We start from the raw sequence: 26143 nt of genomic DNA, 5'->3' as shown, positions 1-26143 counted from the left end.
ATTGTCGCCAGAGTAGCTAAAGCATCGGCGGCCTCATTGTGAATCCTTGGAATATGCCTGAACTCTATTGATTGGAACCGTTGACAAAGATCCTACAAGCACTATCGGTACGGTATGAGTTTTAAATCTCGTGTTTCCCATTCTCCCTGAATCTGGTGCACCAGAAGGTCCGAGTCACCCAAGACCAAGACCTCCTGGACACCCATATCCACAACCATCCTCAAACCCAAAATGCATGCCTCGTGCTCAACCATGTTGTTAGTACAGTAGAACCGAAGCTGAGCCGTAACATGGTAGTGATGCCCTGTTTCAGAAACAAGTACCGCTCCAATCCCAACGCCTTTCATGTTAGCAGCCCCATCAAAGAAAAGTTTCCATCCTGGCTTTCCAATCTATTCCAACTCATCAATGTGCATTACCTCTTCATCAGGGAAATAAGTTTTCAAAGTTTCGTATTCTTTATCCACAGGATTCTCAGCCAAATGGTCAGCCAACGCTTGTGCTTTCATCGCAGTCCGAGTCGCGTAGACAATGTCAAATTTTGTGAGCAAGATCTGCCACATTGTGAGCCTTCCTGTGGGCATATGCTTCTAGAAGATATACTTCAACGGATCCAAGCGAGAGATGAGGTAAGTAGTATAAGATGACAAATAATGTTTCAGCTTCTAGGCTACCCAAGTTAAGGCGCAACACGTCCTCTCAAAATGTGTGTACTTAACCTCGTAAGATATGAACTTCTTGCTGAGATAATATATGGCCTGCTCCTTCCTACCAGTGATGTCATGCTGTCCCAACACACATCCAAATGAATTGTCCAAGACCGTCAAATATAGAATCAAAGGTCTCCCTAGTTCTGGTGGGACCAACACAAGTGAGTTTGACAAGTACCCCTTTATCTCATCAAATGCTTCTTGACATTCATTTGTCCACTTGACCACAACATATTTCTTTAACAGTTTGAAGATGGGCTCACAAGTTGTTGTGAGCTGAGCAATAAACCTGCTGATGTAATTCAATCTCCCCAATAGACTCATCACCTCAGTCTTGTTCTTTGGGGGTGACAATTCCTGGATAGCTTTGATCTTTGACGGGTCTAATTAAATACCTCGGCGGCTGACTATGAATCTTAACAACTTTCTAGACGGAACACTGAACACGCATTTTGCAAGATTGAGCTTGAGATTGTACCTGCGAAGCCTTTGGAAGAACTTCCTCAGATCTCTGACATGGTCAGACTGCTTTCTAGACTTTACAATCAAATCATCCACATAAACCTCGATCTCCCTGTGTATCATGTCGTGGAATATGGTCGTCATTGCCCTCATGTACGTTGACCCAGTATTTTTCAAACCAAATGGCATGACCCGATAGCAGTACGTTCCCCATGGCGTGATGAATGCTGTCTTTTCTGCATCCTCCTCATCCATTAAGATTTGGTGGTAGCCCGCATAACAATCCACAAAATAACCAATCTCATGTTTGGAACAATTATCGATTAATATATGAGTGTTCGGCACTAGGAAGTTATCCTTGGGACTCGCCTTGTTGAGATCTCGATAATCAACACACACCCTAGTCTTGCCATTCTTCTTCGGCACAGGCACAACATTGGCTAACCAGGTGGGATACCGGGTGACCCGAATGACCTTGGCCTCAAACTATTTGGTGACCTCTTCCTTAATCTTCACACTCATATCAGTTTTAAATTTCCTCAGCTTCTGCTTGACAGGGGGAAATGCCGGGTCAGTGGTCAATTTGTGAACCACCAAGTCAGTTCTTAGACCCGTCATGTCGTCATAGGACCATGCAAAGACATCTTTATACTCGAACATTGCTTTAATTATCTCCTCTCTGAGTTGTGGTTCAAGATGGACACTTATTTTAGTTTCATGGACATTATCTTGGTCCCCTAAATTGATTGCTTCTGTATCACTCAGGTTAGGCTTGGGTTTTTCTTCAAAATGGCTTAATTCTTTACTAATCTCTTCAAAGGCTTCATCCTCGTCATATTCTGATTCACCGTCACACTCTATTTCTTGAATTACTATTTCAGAATTAGATTGGCTTTTAAGACTAGGCCGAAGATTCCTCATGCATATCATATCATTGAAGCCAGCATAAAAAGAACTATACAAGGAAAAAAAGAAAAACAAAAATAAAACTATCACGAAGGAAGAAAAAGGGAAATTGCATTTCATTGAAATTAAAAGATAACAAGGTTTATACATCCAAACGGACGAAATATAGAATCTGAATTACAACCCTAGAGTAATCCAGATAAACTGAAAGAAAATCAAAGCAAACTACCAAAACTCCTTCCTGGTGGGGAGAATAGCTTCCCAATTGTTAATCTTTGCACTGGGCCTAACAAACTGCACATCCGCTTTACTCGAGCCCTCTCCAGCTTCCAACATATTCACATCGGCGAATAACCTCTCGAACTTTTCAATCAAATCTCTATCTATATCAACAACTGAACTGGGAACTGTTGCCACTGGGCGTTTTCTGGTACCAGGCCTGACAAATGATCTGGAAACACGCAAGACCGGCTTTGGAAGGGCCCATGCCTTCTGTTTCATTTTTCTGGCTCTTCTTACATCTGTGACTGTGGGCTTGAATCCCAGACCAAATGTATCCAAGTTTTTAGAAAGAGAAACCAGTTGTACGATACCTTGTAGAGATGCACCCAAACCCTTGCCCGGTACAAAACTATTTTTCAACATTTCGGTAGCTACCATGACTGATGCGGCAGCTACCCTCGGGGTTGGAACACACTTCCCTTCTGGAATTTTCTCTACCAATACCGTGTCAAAAACCTGATAAACCCATGGCCCCTTGTCATCCTCAAACTCTATGAACGGAAAAATGGCATCGCTGGGAACACACAAAGGATATTCGCCGTGCACGACGATTTCCTATCTATCCCATTCAAACTTGACCATTTGATGCAAAGTAGACGGGACCGCTTTGGCAGCATGAATCCAGGGTCGACCTAACAGCAGATTGTAAGAAACAGCCACATCGAGCACCTAGAACTCCATGGTAAATTCAAATGGCCCTATTGTAAGCTCAAGCACTATGTCCCCTACTGAATCTTTCCCTCCACCGTCGAATCCCCAAACGCAGATACTGTTCTTGTGAATTCTTTCATCATCCACCTTCAACTTGTTCATAGTGGAGAGAGGGCAAATGTTTGCGCTGGAACCATTGTCAACCAGCACCCGAGTAACCACAGAGTCTTCGTATTTCACTGTCAGATAGAGGGCTCTATTGTGCTCGGCACCCTCCATGGGCAACTCATCATCAGAAAAAGTGACTCTGTTCGCCTCAAATATCTTGTTAGCTATCTTTTCTAAGTGGTTTACTGAGATTTTGTCAGGAACATGGGCCTCATTCAGGATCTTCATCAAAGCCCGACGGTGCTCGTCTGAATGGATCAATAATGACAATAATGAAATCCGAGCCGGTGTCTTCCTCAACTGCTCCATAATGGAATAATCCTGCGCTTTCATCTTTCTCAAGAACTCCTCTGCATCTTCCTCAGTCACAACTTTCTTCGCTAATACCGGGTTGTCTTTGGCACTTTTAACTTTTATCAACTCTTCGGGGGAAAAGCATCTTCCTGATCGAGTCAAACCATGGGTCTCACATACTTCTTCCTGAATTTATTTCCCCTTGTAAGTCACTGTCACTCGTTCATAATTCCACAGGACCGCCCTGCTGTTGACTATTGTTAATTGAGTTACCGGCTTGATGATGACAGGGTCTATGAGGGCACCTTCCACAATTACAACAGGCTTGTTTGCCACTCCCGGCACAACCACTTTCGCTCTTTCATGTTTCCCTGCGATGTCACTTGAGGACCACTTCTTGACCACCACAGATGGTTCACTATTTGCCCCATTCAACTTGATCGTGGACTTCTCACTTGTTAACTTTTCGAACGGCCTGGCATCACTGGACCGAATCATCATGACAGTTTGCGAAGGCTTCTTAGGCTCCCCTTCCTTATGCACTATCTCAATCATATTCGTCTCTTGATGAGCTGGCAATGAGTTCTGATTGATATTAGGTGTCTCCGGAGCTTGGATCTCAATCCGATTAGTATCAATGAGCTCTTGAATAGCTGTTTTCAATTGGCAGTACTTCTCTGTGTCGTGCCCCGGTGCACCAGAACAATATTCGCAACTCACGGAGTGATCAATATTCCTCGGGGGAGGATTTGGCAATTTTGGTTCAATCGGACTTAGCACACCCAATTGTCTCAACCTGCTGAACAAACTGGGATAGGATTCTCCCAATGGAGTGAAAGTCTTCTTCTTCTGCAACCTCTCATTCTTGGTGGCCTAATTGGGCCGAAAACCTGTTCCAGGTGGATTTCGGTAGGTTCTTGGGGGGTGGATAGGCATTTTGTAGAGCTGGGTATGTATTTTGTGGGACTGACGCACGCCATTATGCGTGGGCGGGAGGTTGAGTGTATGTTTGCGCATGATGGACAGAAAAATGGGGATCTAGCGGTGGGTAGTAGTGTCGTGGTGGGCTATATGGAGTGTGGTGGTAAGTTTGGTGATAGGGTCGAAGCTGGTTGTAGTAATGTGAAGGGCCCGTGGATACGACCCAAGCTCCCGACTCAATTATCGCAACATCTTCTTTCTTCTTCTTCCCGAGTACACCCCCAGTACCGTTTTGGAGGACCTGGGTGGTTGCTTTAATTGCTGAGTAGCTCATAATTTTATTAGACTTGAGTTCCTCTTCTACCATGCCTCCCATTTTTACAACCTCATTAAAGGACTTGCCCACTGCTGACACCAAATGACCAAAATAAGTGGGCTCCAAGGCCTGCAAGAAATAATCAACCATCTCTCTTTCTTTCATCGGAGGGTCAACCCTCGCTGCTTGCTCCCTCCAACGGAATCCATATTCCCTGAAACTCTCACCAGGATTTTTCTCAATCTTCGTCAATGACAGATGGTCTGGGATATTTTCAAGATTGTACTAAAAATAACAGGCGAAGGCTTGGGTCAAATCATCCCATGTGTACCACCTATTGTGGTCTTGTCTGGTATACCATTCCAATGCCGATCCGCTCAGACTTTGGCTGAAATATGCCATCAATAGTTCATCTCTTCCGCCCGCCCCTCTCATACTACTACAAAATCCTCTTAAGTGTGCTACTGGGTCACCATGATCGTCGTACAGATCAAACTTAGGCATCTTGAACCCTGCTGGTAACTGAATATCTGGGAATAGACATAAATCCTTATAGGTCACGCTTACTTGACCTCCCAACCTCCTCATATCTCTAAATGATTGTTCCAAGCTTTTGACCTTTCTGATCATCTCCTCATGTTCAGGATTTTTGGGTGGTTTCTCGGTCTCTGTCTGGATATCAAGATGAGGGGTGTAAGAATATGGTTTTGGAACTTTGAAGGTGGGTTCAGGGGGATAATACTGGTTGTCGTGAGTCTGAACATAGGTTCACTGGAATATCGGTGTAATGCAGTAGGTGGAGGTGCCACAAAGACGGGCGTGGCTGGTGGAGGAGGGTATGGGACTTGTTTGTGTGGTGGAGCTTGTGATGTATGGGAAGTGGTGCCATAGCACTGTTGGTAGAGAGGAAAGGCCGGAGACGAGTTCACAGTGGGAGGTTCCTGAGGTTGAGCCAATGGTGGGAAATAAGTAGGGTTGGCGGGATAGACCGGTGGTGGATGCCCCTTTGCCCAGGCCTGGTACATTTCAGCCATTTGTTGCTTTAACTTATACATCTCTTCCTTTATTACATTAACATCCAATTCTTCCACCTCTTTTGACGGATCAACAATACTTTCCTTCGGTTCTTGGTTGGCCATATTCAGCTTGTCTTTTGATCGGATGTTGTAGGGGTGAGTTGCCAGAATGCCAATCAACTAACCATCTGCCAACAGTATATCAACAACAACCTTGTTAGCGATTAGGGCTTTAACAGATTAGTAACCACACATTTTGGTGAATGAATGCACCTAAGCAATTAACTATTTCTATTATGCATTTGATCGGGTGCTTGCATCATCCCGACTTTTCCTTATTTCCATTTGCAATTTCTCTTTTTCCCCCTTTTCTCTCTTTTCATTCTGGCCTTTGCTTTTTCCTTGTTTTTATCATCTCATTTCCCTCTTGTTTTGCCATTGTTTCTTTTTCTTGGTTTTCTTATTTTTCTCTCTTTTCTTTTTTTTTTCTCTCTTTTTTTTCCTCTCTCCTTTTCTTTCTTTTTCTTTTCTTTTTGTTATGGTTGAATCCTATAGAGATTGCCTACGTATCATGACCCCGCATGAATCAGACCGAGCGTAGTTCTGGGAGATAAGTGTGAAAGTAAATAATAAAACATTTTAGGATTTTCAATTTTCATAAAAAGCAAATGCTTTGATTACAAAGACTCAAAACCAACAGACTCCAAAAGAAACTAATAGAGTCTGATGAAAGGACGAAATACCTACTCCAAATATAGACTATCATACTCCCACAAAAGAAAATACAGACTCGAAAACAACTGACAGACTCCAGTAGAAAGAAAATACAGACTCAAAACAACCGACAGACTTTAACAGAAAATGAAATACAGACTCAAATGAAAAATCATGAATACATTAATGCTCCTAGTGCTCGCGGTACATCATTAGGTCTCGTTGCGGGCCTATATACAAGGTCCCTTTGAAGTCTATCCAAGTCACTCATTATCTGTTTAACCAATATCTTCACTGCTGCGAAGAAGGTGATGCGAGTCATATCCTCACAGGCTTGACACTTCACAACAATGTAATTGGCTATGGTTCTAATTCTTTCTCTTATGACTCCTTTTTCTTGCAACAAATGCCCGATCTGTTGGGCTCTAGCTTCCAAAGTTTGCTTGGCTACATGATTCTACTCCTGAAGTTGTTGCAAATCTATTTCTAATTGTGTCAATGTTGTATAACAATGTTCCCTTTCAACCTTGAAATATTTCGCCTAGTTGATCATTTTGTTTTCCATGGTGATGAACCTTTTCTTTAATCCTGCGACCTCATTGTTGTACTTTTCTTTCAACTGCTTAACCAGGCGTGCTCGTTCATTCGCTTTTTTAGGCAATTGCTTTCGAATCCTGGCTAGTTCATTTTCTGCTTTGTTCAAATCAAAACTAAAGTCACTTACTTTCTGCCTCAGGCTACCTATAAATTTTTCATCTTTGGTACTTCGGTCGTGGTTTTCTGCCGCTACTTTCATTTTCTGAATTTGGGCTCGAAGGGCCTCGTTTTCTTTGGCTAGCTTTTTCTTTTCACCTTCATCCGCCGCGGCTTATAAGCTATTCTTGATTTGAAGTTCTTTGACTTGTTTCTCCAACTTTCCTATTGTGGCCCTGTACTCATTCTTCGTGGCCAACCAAGCCCACTGTTCTTGCGACGCCTCAAAGAATTCCTGAATGTGAGGCCTTTTGGCTGGTCTTTCTGGTTCGGCCCTTGTAGTGTTCTTCTTTCTATACCAGGCAAGATAGGCGGGTGAGACTTCGCCTCTAGATAGGTCACGCACTCGAGTGTTCACTATCAAATACTAGCATTCGGTCCAAATAGAACGAACTGTTTCTTCATGAAATTGGCCGTCGGAACTAACCTTGACCGCATAAACACTAAGATCTTCATCTGGGTGCATTACCTGACGCCTTCCCAACTATCTCATCACCCGGTAAGGAGCGTAGGGCTGAATACCTCGCAGACCCATTTGGAGGAAGTAAGGACCAGTGGCGGGCATATACACAATTTCTTCAACAGGAAGCCAACCTAGTGTCCATTCTATTTGTCCTACAGTGATGGAGCGGGATACCCAATCTTCAAACCCCTATGGCAGCTTGAACCCTGAAATCTTTGTGTCAAACTCTTCAATGCAACTTTTCTCTATGGATCTGTAACTCATATACTGAGGGCGATGACACAAGTGCTCGATTATCCACATCTGTAATAGCAAATTGCATCCCTCAAAGAAATCCGCCCCAACTTTACAAGCTGTGAGAGCTCAGTATATCTCAGACACTATCATAGGGGCAAGAGTGCTCTTGGCGTTGGTAATCAGGACCTTGATAACTCCAGCCACCCGCAAATCGATATTCCCGCCTTTTTGGGGAAACACCACAAGGCCTAGGAAAGCTACCATGAAGGCGAAATGCCTATGCTCATCCCATTTTGTTCGGTTCCCTTTGCTATAAACCTCGCTTTCCGGATCGTTGAACCCTCCTACATGCCCGTACCTCTAGTATATAAAATGTAGAGTGGAAAAACCACCCTCCAACTCGGAGTACGAAACTCCCTTGCTTATCGTTAGCAAATCCATGAATTTGTGAGAGTTAATGGCTCTTTGAGCGATCAGATACTTATGCCTCAGCCCTTCAGTACTTCCCATATAACCTGTTATCAAAATCCGAGAAGTGAAATACATTATGGGTTAGGTCCCAAAACGTAACCAAAGCCTTTATGATATCTCCTCTAGGTCTGATTTTTAACAACCCAGTGAGACCTCCCAAATGTAGATTGACCTTATCTTGCTCCGATTTTCCCAGATCCTCCCACCACATATGCAACTCCAAAGGGATCTTGTTCCTGACTGTTATCGGTAAACTCGGACTCGTGCTCATTATGCACATTTATTAAGGTGATTAAGCAAAGTTCAAGACTCATTTGACCAAAGACAAAGTTGACACTTTTTTCTCTTTTTTTTCAAAATAATATCCAATTTTGCAAATACGGCCTTTCAGCACCTCGAAGAAGAAGATTTTAAGGCTGTGTTGGCTAACTGGCGAAAACCTTGAAAAATGACCACATGCGGTTGTTTTTGCAAAAGCAGCCTTCCGGCACCCTTTTAGGGACATTCGGCTATTTTTGACAAGAATGACATCCTCCTAATTATTTTCAAATAAAAGTAAATTTTTTGTTCTTTTGGGCTATTTTTGCAAAAAGGGAAGTTGGACGCGATGAGGGTTGTCTACGTATCCCAGACCCTATAAGAATCAAACTAGCATAGTTCGGGCAATTTTAAAACAAAACCAACTTTTGCTTCTTTTTTTCAAAATAAAATAATTTTTTTTCAAACTTTCGGCAAAGTTTCAGTACCATTTGGACATTGGTTTTTTCAAAACATGTGATTATCTTACTTAGCCCTCACACTGTTGTTCTCTCTCTTTTTTTCAACTTTCTCCTATTATTCAAAAGCCGGTCAGCATGCGACTCCGAAGCAAATAAATGCACAAGTAGCAAGTAAGATGCATCAGGATGGTCTTTTCATTTCAGGTACACCTATCCTAGACAGACCCAACCCCTGTGTTGAGTCTCTAAAGTCAAAATGCACATGATGCAAACAAACGTTCCTACTAGGGGTACGGCATGAGGCTGAGTTATTCTAAGTTTAAAACCTGAGTGTATTGTTCTAGACCTGGCTTACCCGAGCGAACAACTCGAGCCGGGGGGGAGGGCTGCGTACCGATAACCAAAAGATCATCCAGCTTTGCAACTTGTCCGAACCTCATTCTATTTGGGACATGACACTAACAGAAAGAAGTCATGACCAGCGTGCACTCCTTGGGAGAGAGAAGAGAGGGGCTTCGTAGCAGTTTATATACAGTTCAGATAATATCAAAGTAGTAAAAGCAACATTTAGCACATTAGGCCCAAACATGTAATAAAATCAGATAATAAATAAAGCCAACTATAATAATTCATCTAAGCTCGAATTCTGAACCCTGAACCAGAGATTCTAGGTTCGATCCCCAGTAGAGTCCCCAGAGATGTCACACCTCCTTTTTACTGCATTCCCATAAAGGGGCATATAAGGATGTTTTTCCAATTAAAGGACAATTGAAACGAGATTTATTGTTAAAAGATTCAGAGTCGCCACTTGGGATAATTTATGGTGTCCCAAATCACCGGTTGAATCCCGAATAGAGGAAAAACTTGACTCTGCTTAACAGTCCGCGAACCAGAAATCCGAGTAAGGAATTATGTTAACCTGGGAGAAGGTGTAAGGCATTCCCGAGTTCCGTGATTCTAGAACGGTCGCTAAACTGTTATATTCGGCTTAATTATCTGATATAAACAATTATGAACCTATGTGCAAATTTTAGTTTTAACCGTTTTTATTCATTCTTAAAGAAAATTTCAACGTTATTAAAACACGTTTCGAACCACGTCACATAAATGCACCTGTGGTTTTGACATATTTTAACATTGTTGAGATTTGGATTTGGGTCACATAAATGCGCACCTGGGTTTAGGAAGGTAAACTATTAAAGTAACACGCCTAAAGTAACTCCGCATTTTAACTTTGCGAGGGCCATGAATGATTCGCTAAATGGCGCACCTCGATTTCTAAGGATTAAAATAGTAAACAAGTGAGGGCTTTGCATTCTCAATTTCAGTTTTAAAGGGAATTAACTAAATTAGACTGCCTGAAGAATTTATAATCACTAATGCGAAAGTTTCAAACTCAATGCCAATGATTCGTACGCTAACAGTTCATGGCATTAAATTGAGCTCATTAAAAGAGCCCAGGTGGGTTACAAATCTGTTGTCCAACTAATTATCTCAACAAGCAGGAAAGCACAAACAGGCTCAAACGTGAAGCCCCGAAACTAAAATGTACCCAGCGGAGGAAACTTGGAACAACTGGGCCAATGCTATAGCCCAATTCGTTGCTTTAAGCACTAGTCGCTACAGGAAGGCCACATTGTAATAAAAATTCAGAATTTGGGCAACCAACTATTAACAATTCATGCAAGCGATTTCATCGTTTTAAACCATCAATTCGAGCTTCCAGCAGAAGAAATCAATTTCAAAGTTTCAAATAGGCTCCATTCACCTGCTGAGTTCTGATCTCATACTAACATACTTAAACAAACCATGTGATTCAGGCTGGCTATAGGAAAAACCAAATGTAAAGAAGTTATCCCCCTAGGACAGACTTGCTCTGATACCAAGTTTGTCACGACCCAAACTGGAGGGCCATGACTAGCACCCGACCACACTTGCCGAGCACCAATGTACATTTCATCTAACCTTCATTATTATCTTTTAGGGCTGACGAGATCAATATAAATGGTAGACCTGGATCATGGACAACCAGCAATAAAATTTGACGGCATGAACATACATAGCAGGGGATGACCAGACAATCAAGAAACTACATATAAGGTATGAGCTACCACGCTACTATGAAAGACTATACAACAAAAACTAGCCGACAAGGCATACCAAACTATACATGAGCTGACACCTGTCTATGAGCCTCTAAAAGAACATAAGTGCTGCAACATAGCCGGAACAGGGCCCCGACATACCCATAATGTCTATAACAAAAATGCATACCAAGACCAAGGCAAGTCCGGAGAAGGGATCTCGCCAATGTGTATAACAAAAATGCATACCAAGACAAAAATGTCTGTAACATCTTAGTACCTCTGAGGGCTACTTACATGAAATGCATGATACATATGTATAAATACATAAACCCTTAAAACATTCACCTTTGTGGGCATCATCATCATCATATCGTACCCGGCCATAATAGGCTCGGTAAAAAAACGTACCCGGCCATCATAAGGCTCGGTAGAATCGTACCCGGCCACGTGGAGCTCGGTAAAACCCAACTGATCAGTGGTTGTACAATAGGTGACGTACCCGGCCAACTATAGCGTGCCTCGGTAGAGTAAAATAGATACATATATATAATGCATGCTCAACTCATGGAATCACATTCTAAACCTTTCGGAGTGACGTAAGGTCGGTATCCTCTGTACACGTTATTAGGACTAACTCTTCACTATGAACCTTATAAGATTTAGGAAGTACGAACAACATTGATAACATAAGAATAAGAGAAGCAACATTAACATCAATCGTTCCATAAGAGGGAAAACAATGTAAGTACTGCTAGCTTCTAAGAGTAGAGTATCTTGGAAGCTCGTTCATTACATTATGTACAATCGGAGTCGTGCAAAAGAAGGAAAGGGATAGCCTCACATACCTTGTATATACTGCCCCAATCTCAAGCTATGCAATTGTCAAAACTCCTTAGTCTACAATAAGAGAAACGATACTATCGTTATCATTTAAGCGTCATAACTATTATGTATCGACCACAACCTATTTTACGATGAAATGGACAGCACCTCCCCTATATATATGACCTCACACCATTCAAAACAGTCACCAAACAGCCCAAACAACATCAATAATAAACATATTGAGCCTCCCAAAATAGTCCACACACAGCCTAATCACTCCATACATACGACGACCACCGTAGTCGTGTCAAACAACCTGGAAATGTTACGAATAACTATCAGCCCATAACCCTACATATATATGGTGTTTCTCCACACCCTTCATCCTCCAAAACTCCACAAAATAGTAGTAAGATACGCAGCTCAACAGCAACGCAAAACAGTCCACAAAACAATAACATTACTACCAAGCCTTTCGATATATATTTCACAAGTTCTAGCTTCAATGGCTTAGCTGCAACTTGGATAATCTTAAATACATATAGATTAAGAGGTTCCTTACCTTTATACAGAAATAAAAACTCCAATTTGACCTTAAATTTCCATGAAATATCCCTCCAATGCTGCCACAACAACAAAAAACCGAAACTAGCGATCAATTAGTGTTTTTCGGCACTAGAATCACTTTAGAAGGCTTGAAATTACCTAGGATTGATATTAAGAACATGAGGGAGTATTTACAGAACATAAACCCTTTAAAACAACCTCCCACATGAGCTGTAACGACACAAAAATGAGCAACAACAAGAAGAATAAGAGACTTACTAGCGCCACGGAATTCCCGACACTTGATTTGTGTTGTTTGCCCCTTTTTTGGGTCTTGAATCTTGAGAGAACCTTGAGAGAATATTCCTAGGGTTCTAAGGTCTGAAAATAGTGAGAATAAATGACTTAAAACAGGTTGGAGGAATCCTATATAGGTCCAAATATCTTAAACCGCCTTATTGGGCCCCATAGAGAGGTGCTTGGCGCAGTCTCGCGAAAACGCGAATATCTCTCTACTCCGAGATCGTATCGATGAACGGTTTAATGAGTTGGAAACTAAACTCATAGATCTTTAGTTTTGTTGGTATATCACCCTGTAATTCCTTGTAAATTATGAGAAAATATTAGAAACAGTTGACCTAATGTTTAAGTAAAATTATGAAACTAAGTTGCGACAACTTTTGTCGACTTTTGTTTCATAACTCGTTTGACTTCAAGACTTATGATACGGATATTATATGATTAAAATACCTTAATAAATTACCTATTGAGTGTATTAAGCACCGCTAGATTACCTGAAAATACGAGTTACAACATCCTTGATTCATTTAACTTCTAATACTGGTTAATCACCCTTATACACTCTTGTATCACTTAAGACCAATAGGATTGACTTCTTATCATCTCAAAGATAATTCCTTCTTGGATTTATGTTAACTAATATATGGCATGAACTAACACATGTGGATATGGGTTGTGACACCCTCCCCCCCTTAGGAACATTCATCCTCGAATGTAAGGGTTTATGGGGAGTTTAAATCATCGGGGATTCCAATGGAAATTTCCGATCAATTTTCCCCTATAAAATGGTCACTAGCAAAACTTGCAAGTAATTAAGCCCAACATATGGATTCACAAGGCTACACAAAGCATTATGCATATTTACATTATCTACATATCACCATTTTGTATTAAGGAGGAGTATTCTCAAATTATTGCTTACCTCATAGAGCCGTTTCACCTTCCAATGTATCCTGTCTTCCAAAACGCATAATACCCTTCATTGGTGAGATCCTCAGTAAAACCCAATCACCAACCTCAAACTCTAGATCACGACGTCGGACATCAGAATAAGATTTTTGCCTGCTTTGTGCCGTCCTCAATCACTCCTGTATCACTTTCACCTTCTCAATAGCTTGGTGAATCAAATCTGGCCCATATAATTCTGTTTCACCGACTTCGAACCATCCAACTGGTGATCTACATCTCCTCCCGTATAGTGCCTCGTATGGGGCCATTTTAATACTGGAATGGTAGCTATTATTGTAGGCGAATTCTATGAGTGGAAGATGATCATCCCAATTCCCCTTAAAATCTAGAACACATGCTCGTAGCATATCTTCCTAGTGTCTGAATGGTACGTTCAGCCTGTCCGTCAGTCTGCAGATGAAATGCAGTGCTGAGATTTACTTGTGTGCCTAAACCCTTCTAGAAAGACCTCCAAAAGTTAGCCGTAAATTGAGCTCCTCAGTCTGATATAATAGATACGGGCACACCATGAAGCCTAACAATCTCCTTGATATACAACTTCGCATAATCTTCAGCCGTGTAAGTTGTCTTCACTGGCAGAAAATGGGCACATTTTGTAAGTCGATCAATTATCACCCAGATGGAGTCAAACTTATGATAAGAGCGAGGTAATCCAATAATGAAGTCCATATTAATCACCTCCCACTTCCAGGTCGGAATCTCTATATTTTGAAGCAATCCACCGGGTTTCTGATGTTCTATCTTTACTTGTTGACAATTGGGACACTGGGCTACAAATTCTGCAATAGACTTCTTCATATTATCCCACCAATACTGCTCCTTGACATCATGATACATCTTTGTCGAGCCGGGATGGATGGAATATCGGGATTGATGAATCGCATTCATAATCTTCTCTCGCAACCCTACCACATTAGGCACACACAATCGGCTCTGGTATCTCAATTCCCCGTCTTTTCCAATCCCAAAAGCCATACTTTTACACTGTTGAATGCTTTCTCCTAATCGTACTAAGATAGGATCTTCATATTGTCGTGCTTTTACCTCGCCTACCAAAGATGATTCTAATGTATTCTGTACAGTAACACCTCCGTCATCAGAGTCTAACAATCTGATTCTCATATTGGCTAGCTGATGAAGCTCTTTAATCAACCCTCATCTACCTGCCTCAATATGTACTAAGCTTCCCATTGATTTACGGTTGAGAGCATCTGCCACAACATTGGCTTTACCGGGATGATACAATATCTCGATGTCGTAGTCTTTCAATAATTCAAGCCACCTACGCTGCCTCAAATTCAACTCTTTCTGCTTGAAGATGTATTGTAAACTCTTATGATCTGTGTAGATGTCAACATGGACGCCGTATAAGTAGTGCAGCCATATCTTCAAAGCATATATTACTGCAGCCAATTCCAAATCATGGGTTGGATAATTCTTTTCATGCTTCTTCAATTGTCTTGATGCATAAGCAATCACATTCCCACGCTGCATCAATACGCACCCCAAACCTATACCTAAGGCATCACAATATACCACATAACCTTCTGTTCCTTCAGGAAGAGTGAGCACTGGTGCAGATGTTAATCGATTCTTCAGCTCTTGAAAACTACGTTCACAAGTGTCAGACCACTGGAATTTGGTAGCTTTCTGTGTTAACTTATTCAATGGTGATGATATAGAGGAAAATCCTTCTACAAACCGCCTATAATATCCTGCTAGCCCTAGGAAGCTGCGGACTTCTGATGGTGTTGTAGGTCTCGGCCAATTGTTTACTGCATCGATCTTCTGAGTGTCAACACTAATACCATCATCAGATATCACATGGCCAAGGAATGCTACTGAGTTCAGCCAGAATTCACATTTGGAGAGTTTAGCATATAACTTACGATCCTGAAGCGTCTATAATACTATTTGCAAGTGGCCCGCATGTTCCGCCTCCGAACGAGAATACACTAGAATGTCATCAATGAATACAATCACGAACACATCAAGATAGGGCCTGAATATAGTATTCATGAGATCCATAAAAGTTGTTGGGGCATTAGTTAGCCCGAACGACATCACCAAGAACTCAAAGTGCCCATATCTTGTCCGGAAGGCCGTCTTTGGAATATCCTTCTCCCTAACCCTCACCTGATGATACCCTGAACGTAAATCAATCTTGGAGAAATACTTGGTACCCTGGAGTTGGTCAAATAGGTCATCAATTCTTGGAAGTGGATACTTGTTCTTTATAGTAGACTTATTCAAATGTCGATAGTCGATACACATCCGTAACGACCCGTCTTTCTTCCACACGGATAGGACTGGTGCACCCCAAGGTGAAGTGCTAGGCCTAATTAAGCCCTTATCCAGCAAGTCCTTCAACTGCACCTTCAACTCTAGCAAATCTGCCGGGGCCATTCTGTATGGAGGAATAGAGATCGGTTGAGCGTCAGGCAACACATCAATGCTAAACTCAATCTCCCTTTCAGGAGGAAGGCCTGGGAGTTCATCTGGGAATTCGTTGACCACAGGGATTGATTGTAAAGTAGGCGGTTTCGCCTCCGCATCCCTAACGCGAACGAGATGATAAATGTAACCTTTTGAGATCATTTTCCTTGCCTTAAGATAGGAAATAAACCTACCTTTCGGTGTAGCAATGTTCCCTTTCCATTCAATGATGGGTTCACGCGGAAATTGGAACCTAACCATCTTCATACGACAGTCAACATTTGCATAGCATGAGGCCAACCAGTCCATTCCCATTATCATATCAAAATCAACCATTTCTAACTCAAATAAATTTGCCGAGGTTTGACGACTACAAATCATCACAGTGCAACCTCTATATACCCTTCTAGCAATCACAGAATCTCCTATCGGAGTAGATACCGCAAGGAGTTTACTTATCAATTCAGGTTCAATGCCAAACTTATTAGCCACAAAGGGTGTAACATATGATAATGTAGATCCCGGATCAATCAGCGCATATACATCATAAGAAAATACAGATATAATACCTGTAACAACATCTGGAGACGACTCGAGATCTTGTCAACCTACTAGAGCATAGGTTCGATTTTGAGCACCACTCGAACTCGGCACTGCACCTCTACCCCTACCATGACCTGTCGACTGCTGAAAACCCCGTGCTGGAGGTCGAACTGATGAGGAAGAACCAGACACAGATCCAGTCGGCTGAGCCATACTATCACCTCCTCTATTAGGACAATCCCGCATCATATGGCCAGGCTGTCCGTAGGAATAACATGCATTAAAACCTCGACGACACAGTCCAAAGTAGTCCTTGCCGCACTGATCACAATGTGGTGTTGGGGGTCTCATCTGACTAGTATTCCTATGATGTTGCGAGCCAGATGCCCGCGAACTCTGACCTGGACCAGAATAGGATCGATCATATCGAGGCCTCTGAAACTGTGGAGGAGCACTAGCTACAGGTGGGGCCGAACTCCTCGAAAACTATGGCCTAATGCTGCCTCTGAAGTCATCAGAATACCCTGGAAATCTCGTCCTCTTATGCTGGCCCCTATCCTGCTCCCTAACTGCCCTCTGCTGGCGCTTACGATCCTCTAGGGTCTGGGCATAAGCTTGAATATGGGAAATATCCATGCCCTCCACCAAGGAGGCTATCGTACACTCATTTATCAGATGTGGTTCCAACCCATTCACGAACATATGCACCCTATCACTCATCTCGGCCACCATATGGGGAGCATACCTTGCCAAAGAATTAAACTGCATACTGTACTCTCGCACACTCATATTACCTTGTCTAAGGTTCAAGAACTTATCAGCTCTAGCTCATCGTATCTCAACTGGCAAGTAGTGACAAAGAAAGGCCTCAGAAAATTCCTTCCACACAGCTGGAGGAGGGTTCGGACCCCTGGATCTCTCCCAACTATCATACTCGAGAACCGCTAAATCCCGTAGCCGATAAGAAGCCAACTCTACTGCCTCTATATCACTAACATGCATAACTCGAAGTGTACGATGAACCTGGTCAATAAAAGTCTGTGGGTCCTCCTTGGGGTCTGATCCGGTAAACACTAGAGGGTCTAAATTAATAAAATTACGAACTCTTGTACTAACTGGTTTCTCAGCAGCACCTGTATTCTGCCTCTGAGCCTGAGCAGCTACCAAGCTAGTCAATAACTGCAAAGCACTCCGCATATCCTGGTCTGGAGTGCCAGACGGAGGAACTGGAGGTGCTGGGTGCCTTCTAATATCCTCTGGAGGATATGGAGTAGATGAGGTATGAGAGGGCATCTCACTCTGAGCCTCACTTTGTCCTGCTCTGACTTGGGGAGCCTGACTGGTACCCTCTCCCGCTGTTGTATCAAGCCATCTACTAATCGTTTGCTTCCTAGTCGAAGGCATCACAGAAAAAAACAAGGTGAATATTAGAGACGAACACTTATGACTCAACTCTACGCACGATCTAGATTCAGGAATAAGGTAACAACCCTAGATGTCATGTAGCCTCATGATTATAAATATGGCGCGCTACACATCCATAATCAAGAATCTACTAGACACGGCTCATAGACAACCCCTAGGACAGACTTGTTCTGATACCAAGTTTGTCATGACCCAAACTGGAGGGCCATGACTAGCACCCGACCACACTTGCCGAGCACCAATGTACATTTCATCTAACCTTCATTATTATCTTTTATGGCTGACGAGATCAATATAAATGGTAGACCTGGATCATGGACAACCAGCAATAAAATATGACGGCATGAACATACATAGCAGGGGATGACCAGACAATCAAGAAACTACATATAAGGTATGAGCGACCACGCTACTATGAAAGACTATACAACAAAAACTAGCCGACAAGGCATACCAAACTATACATGAGCTGACACCTGTCTATGAGCCTCTAAAAGAACATAAGTGCTGCAACATAGCCGGAACAGGGCCCCGACATACCCATAATGTCTATAACAAAAATGCATACCAAGACCAAGGCAAGTCCGGAGAAGGGATCTCGCCAATCACCGTTGAACTGGACAACCTACTGTGGTGGGGGAGCTGCACCTGCCTGTCTATCAGGACCTGCAACACAACATGCAGCGTCCACAAATAAAAGGACATCCGTACGAATAAAGTACTGAGTATGTAAGGCAGGGAACCATAAATAAGATCAGTAATATAAGCAAGGATAGAGAATATACAACCTGTAACATCTTAGTACCTCTGAGGGCTACTTACATGAAATGCATGATACATATGTATAAATACATAAACCCTTAAAACATTTGCCTCTGTGGGCATCATCATCATCATATCGTACCCGGCCATAATAGGCTCGGTAAAAAAAATGTACCCGGCCATCATAAGGCTCGGTAGAATCGTACCCGGCCACGTGAAGCTCGGTAAAACCCAACTGATCAGTGGTTGCACAATAGGTGCCGTACCCGGCCAACTATAGCGTGGCTCGGTAGAGTAAAATAGATACATATATATAATGCATGCTCGACTCATGGAATCACATTCTAAACCTTTCGGAGTGATGTAAGGTCGGTATCCTCTATACACGTTATTAGGACTAACTCTTCACTATGAACCTTATAAGATTTAGGAAGTACGAACAACATTGATAACATAAGAATAAGAGAAGCAACATTAACATCAATCGTTCCATAAGAGGGAAAACAATGTAAGTACTGCTAGCTTCTAAGAGTAGAGTATCTTGGAAGCTCGTTCATTACATTATGTACAATCGGAGTCGTGCAAAAGAAGGAAAGGGATAGCCTCACATACCTTATATATACTGCCGCAATCTCAAGCTATGAAATTGTCAAAACTCCTTAGTCTACAATAAGAGAAACGATACTATCGTTATCATTTAAGCGTCATAACTATTATGTATCGACCACAACCTATTTTACGATGAAACGGACAGCACCTCCCCTATATATATGACCTCACACCATTCAAAACAGTCACCAAACAGCTCAAACAATATCAATAATAAACATATTGAGCCTCCCAAAATAGTCCACACACAGCCTAATCACTCCATACATACGACGACCACCGTAGTCGTGTCAAACAACCTGGAAATGTTACGAATAACTATCAGCCCATAACCCTACATATATATGGTGTTTCTACACACCCTTCATCCTCCAAAACTCCACAAAACAGTAGTAAAATATGTAGCTCAACAGCAACGCAAAACAGTCCGCAAAACAATAACATTACTACCAAGCCTTTCGATATATATTTCACAAGTTCTAGCTTCAATGGCTTAGCCGCAACTTGGATAATCTTAAATACATATAAATTAAGAGGTTCCTTACCTTTATACAGAAATAAAAACTCTAATTTGACCTTAAATTTCCATGAAATATCCCTCCAATGCTGCCACAACAACAAAAAAGCGAAACTAGCGATCAATTAGTGTTTTTCAGCACTAGAATCACTTTAGAAGGCTTGAAATCACCTAGGATTGATATTAAGAACATGAGGGAGTATTTACAGAACATAAACCCTTTACAAAAACCTCCCACACGAGCTGGAACGACACAAAAATGAGCAACAACAAGAAGAACAAGAGACTTACTAGCGCCACGGAATTCCCGACACTTGATTTGTGTTGTTTGCCCTTTTTGGGTCTTGAATCTTGAGAGAACCTTGAGAGGATATTCCTAGGGTTCTAAGGTCTGAAAATAGTGAGACGAAATGACTTAAAACAGGTTGGAGGAATCCTATATAGGTCCAAATATCTTAAACCGCCTTAGTGGGCCCCATAGTGAGGTGCTTGGCGCAGTCTCACAAAAATGCAAATTTCTCTCTACTCCGAGATCGTATCGATGAACGGTTTAATGAGTTGGAAATTAGACTCATAGAACTTTAATTTGATTGGTATATCACCCCGTAATTCCTTGTAAATTAGGAGAAAAGATTAGAAACATTTGACCTTATGTTTAAGTAAAATTATGAAACTAAGTTGCGACAACTTTTGTCGACTTTTGTTTCATAACTCGTTTGACTTCAAGACTTATGATACGGATATTATATGATTAAAATACCTTAATAAATGACCTCTTGAGTGTATTAAGCACCGATAGATTACCTGAAAATACGAGTTACAACATCCTTGATTCGTTTAACTTCTAATACTGGTTAATCACCCTTATACACTCTTGTATCACTTAAGACCAATAGGATTGACTTCTTATCATCTCAAAGATAATTCCTTCTTGGATTTATGTTAACTAATATATGGCATGAACCAACACATGTGAATATGGGTTGTGACACAGACTCCACTTAAGTTTTTATTAAACTCCAAGATGCTCATGTGTGTGAAAGGCTGGATTTCATAAGAAAGCTAAAAAATCTACTATTCTATACTGCTAACATGAGGTCATATTTTAGCCTTTATTGGGCAAAACTGGCAATCAGAAATCTACACTAAATGAACCACTGATTTCAGCTTAACTAGTGCAGATTCAACACCTCCAACTTGACTGGAAATATTTAGATTCTAGCTCATGCAACCCAAAGAACCTAAACTCATAACTCATCCACCAGTACAAACCAAATTCAAAAGGCAAGAATAGAGATGAGCAAACAAGGCAAAGAAGTCCAATATTAACTACATAGTTTGATGAGAAACATAAGAGAACAACACTTGATAAAACCAGCATGTTCTAGATTTCAATTACATCCTATCCGTTGATAGATATAATAATCAGAATCTTTCTAAAAAAACTAAGTGATGATTGAAAGAAAGAGAAATGAAGCTCAATAGCAAATAGCCTCAAATTTCATCAACTTTTCCAGATCCACACTTCAAATTATACTCAAATGGCATCCATAGTGCTGAAAAATACCTGAAAATGAAAGGGGAGACAAGAGAAATACAGAAATCAGCAGGCAAGAAACAACAGGACATCAACGAAACAGTGTTTGAAATCAGCCAAAACCCAGGAGTTCGAATTGAAACAGCAGACCAGATAGTACGCCACGCAAAACCAGCTCAAGCCCCATTTTTGAAACCCCACAATCAAACCATCTTCAACCCAAATGCAGAATTAAATTTTTCAAAAAAAAAAACTCAAACTAATGAAGAGGGTAAGAATTTCAGATCACTCAGAATTTTAATCAATTTCCCATAAAGGAATGCAAAGAAATCAGCGTGTTTCCAAAATTTCAGTTGTTTCAGTTTTGCAGAATTTCCCTTCTCTAACCCTTTTTGCTCTGCCTTGAACATCAAGATAGAATGCCTTTATAGGCCAGGCGTTTTAGACAGCCCTAATGATTCAATTTTGCACCTAAAACCTTTTACAATTCTCATTCTAGCTTAGATACCCATATCTTAATTATTAGAGTTTCAAAACAGCCCCCAACCCTGCTTCCTAGAAGCTTCCCAGGCAATTACAAAAGATTCTACTTACCTAAACTCCCTACATTACCCCATAAGTTCATATTATTTACCCTTTGAAAATTATCCCAACAAACTTCTGGGCTTCAACTAATGGGCCCGTATGTATGTAATGCAGTCCCCAAGCCAAACAAAGACCAACACACAACGAGTTTAGAAGAAGAAGAAAACAACCACAATCTCACTCAATGAAATTAAACAAACCTAATGGGCCAATACAAACTAAACCACGGAATTGTAACAAAAATTAATCATAGGAATTTAGAAATGACCAATGTATAACTATACGGATTCAAAAGCCCATAATGAAACCGCATTTGAATAAGAAAAGAATGAGAGAAAAAGAATACCGGAGAGGACCAATACGGACAACGCGATCAAAAGAAAAGAAAGAATATAAAACGACTAACTGCAGCTGATGAGAACAGAGGCGAATCTACTAGCCAACTCGAACTGCTCTTCAAAGGTGAGAAACTCGTCTTAACAATATCCTTCAATCAAGAGTGCCCTGTCAAGGCGAGCTTCGAACCCTGACGAACAAAGACTTCAACTCAACTCCAGTTTTGAAATCAAATTTAGCCCTAGATCCCAGACTCGCCAAAATCTAGGTTTTTTGGGCAAATAATCTAGATTTTTGGGTTTGGAGGGACGTAGTGGCTGTGGGGTGCAAATTTGAGTGGATTTGGGTAGTTTAAGGTTCAAGTGCCCGACCTTCGATCTCAGATTTGAAGAGTTTAAGGGCGATTTGAGGGGAACAGGTCATGGATTTAGCATGAGGAGAGGGCGGAGATTCCATGATGTGATTTTGAGGCGGGTAGGGGTGGTGCAAGGCTGCGCCGCCACCGGCGATGATGGTGAGTTTTTTAGGGCAGCGTGTTAGGGTTCAGATAAAGAGATGATGAAGAGAAGATGAATAGGGTGGGGACGTGAACTGAATTGTCTTATGTTTATTCGGACAGTTATAAGTGAAAAGGGAAGAACCATCTCGACCATTGGATAAACCAAGACGACGGGCCAAGATCTGTTGAAACCATATTGAACTCAAAATGACGCCGTTCTAGTCCTATAATGTGTCGTTCCTAGGGTCTTGGGGCTGAAAGCTTTGGGCCGGGTATCGGTGTGGAGTTGCGTTTGGGCCTGAGATATTTCAATTAATTTTGGCCCAAATTCCTTTTCTTCATTTCAATTTTTTCAATTTTTTTACTTTCTTCTAAATTAAAATTAAAATAAAACCTAAATTAATTCCTAATTGAATTATCATATCAAATTAAATTAACTAACTCTAAATAATAATTACTGCAACTAATTATATACCAAATTAAAGAAAAACTACCAAAATTCGAAACAAAAATTTAGAATGCAAAAATAAGTTATTTTTTGTGATTTCTCCGTTTTTATAAAACACTAAATTATTGATTTATTCAAGAATGCAAAATTAGATCCTAAATGCAAATGCAGTGTATTTTTGTATTTTTATGAATTAAATAAAATAAACATGCACAGACAAATACAAACAATAACGAAAAATGCTACGAAAATCTACGAAATTACAAATAATGGCAAAAATTTATTTTTCTTGAATCTACGGGAATAATTCATATAGGGCAAAAATCACGTGCTCACATGTAGGACACATCCCAAGCCTTCCTGTCAGCATAACTCTTTTGTCTCGACTGCGCTGTACGAAGCCTCTCCTGAATTACCTTCACCTTTTCTAAAGCATCCTGCACCAAGTATGTCCCCAATAGCCTAGCCTTACCCAACTCAAACTGTCACGCCCCGAACTTGGGGGGTCGACACCGGCACCCAGTACCTCACCTACCCTTGCTTACCAACTTGCAACTAAGGGACTCGGAACATATGATGTCATACTTTTGGCCATGAGCCACATTGCAAGACGACAACGAATGCTGACTAAATATCAATATAAAATTTGGCCGACAAGCCCGTCATATTTATTACAGCTGACAAACAAACCAAATATACATACAAGGCCTGAAAGCCCAACATACCGCACTAACTGACAAGATATGTCTACAAGCCTTTACTGATGGATATACTGTGATCGGAACGGCTCTCCAACCTACTCATGATATATATATATATATATATAAGATACAACATATACATAAGGCTTTAGACTCGGAAACTCCGAAAGGCATGAAGCTTACCGATCAAGCTGAACTCGGGCAACACTTATTGAAGAGGTCTACTCGTCTGTCTGTCTGACCTACACATATGAAATGCAGTGCCCCTAGAAAAGGGACGTCAGTACGAAATAATGTACTGAGTATGTAAGGCAATATACTGAAAGCTAAAACTGAACTGATAATATAATAACTGCAAGTAGCTGGAAGTCAAAGATAATCTGAAGATATGCTTACCTGCTGATACTTACTCAATTCTCTCAATATATTAAGTAAAACAGTTGTCCAGCCCTATAAGGCTCAGTATACATATATGTCTGCTCTGCCGTAGTAGGCTCGCTCATAAGCGCTCGACCATACTAGGCTTTGTATCTCAGTCATGCTGGGCTCGCTCATACGCTCTCAGCCATAGTAGGCTCGGTATATATATAACTGCTCTGCCTTAATAGGATCGCTCATACGTGCTCGACCATATTAGGCTCTGTATCGTGACCAACTGGGCTCACTCATAAGTGCTCAGCCACAGTAGGATCTGTATGTATCTTACCATCTGATCAGAGGTTGCCCAATAGGGGCCTGCCTACATTATAGCTCGATGGTAATGAAAATACTTTTAATACTGTATATATATAACTTCCCTGCTCTCTTGACTGGAAGAAGAAAATACTCAACTGAATATGAAGTCCCGATAAGGATAATATTAGAACTTACAATACTAGGAAAATAACGCAATTTGCGAGACTAGCAAAATATACGTAAATTCCGGGATATGAATGTAATGACGAGATCATGCCAAATGAAAGACGAGCTTAGCGTTAACATACTTTTGAAAGGCTACTCTTTAGATAATTCGGAATCACTTCAATACTCATATACGTTAAAAAGAAGGAAACGAACATATAAAATCATAAGATGTTACACCTCTTCCACCCCGTAAAATACAAATCAATTGCAAAGCCTAGTTGCAAATTTATTTTCTGGAATGCCAAAACGAGGTTGATAACAGAAAGAGTAACTACAGCTTGTTCCTAGTGTAAAAGAAGGTGAAAACTTAAAAGGGTACAAAGCCAACAAACTGAAGTAAGGCTTAAGCAGTTTGGTTGTAAAAGAGTTTCTTTCCAACGAATTTTAGACGCATGACCCATAGTTCTTACAGATTGCCACATATTGAATGACATAAGATTCATCTTAAGTTATAAGGGGGGGGTGGCTGCCACATTTTGGGAGGGGGAATTTTTATCCTTATCTGATAATTTATTAGTCAATTAGCTACTGCCCTGTTATCTGGTAATTAATCAATTACCCGCAAAATTAAGAATTATCTCAATTTACTTAAAATACTACTTATTTTTAATATGCTTATACCCTACTATCATGGTCATATGGCACTAGTCCGTAAATATCGAGTATTAATACTCGGCCCGTATTTTATCCCAACATGCCAAACTTGGACGAAAATTTATTTTCGACTTGCTTCCCCTCTCACCTTCACAAATTTATTCATCACTTATAATCCTTACAATCTCCAAATAATCTTTTCCTTGGACTGATGTCAATTACTTTACGACAAATTCAATGTAAAATATTGCAGGGTGCAACATCGTCGTAACTTATTACTGCGAAGCGTAACATCACCGTAATATTGCTGGGTGTAACATCATTCCCTCCTTTAAAACATTCGTCCTCGAATGTTGAATGATGCTCTTATCATATTCATAACTTATAGCTCTTGTTATACCTTAATACTCTTCTTGCCATTTAAGCAGTTGCTTTGTG

This window comes from Nicotiana tabacum, chromosome 21 (assembly GCF_000715075.1).
Source record: "Nicotiana tabacum cultivar K326 chromosome 21, ASM71507v2, whole genome shotgun sequence".
NCBI classification, from domain to species: Eukaryota; Viridiplantae; Streptophyta; class Magnoliopsida; order Solanales; family Solanaceae; genus Nicotiana; species Nicotiana tabacum.
This window is presented reverse-complemented; position numbering follows the sequence as displayed.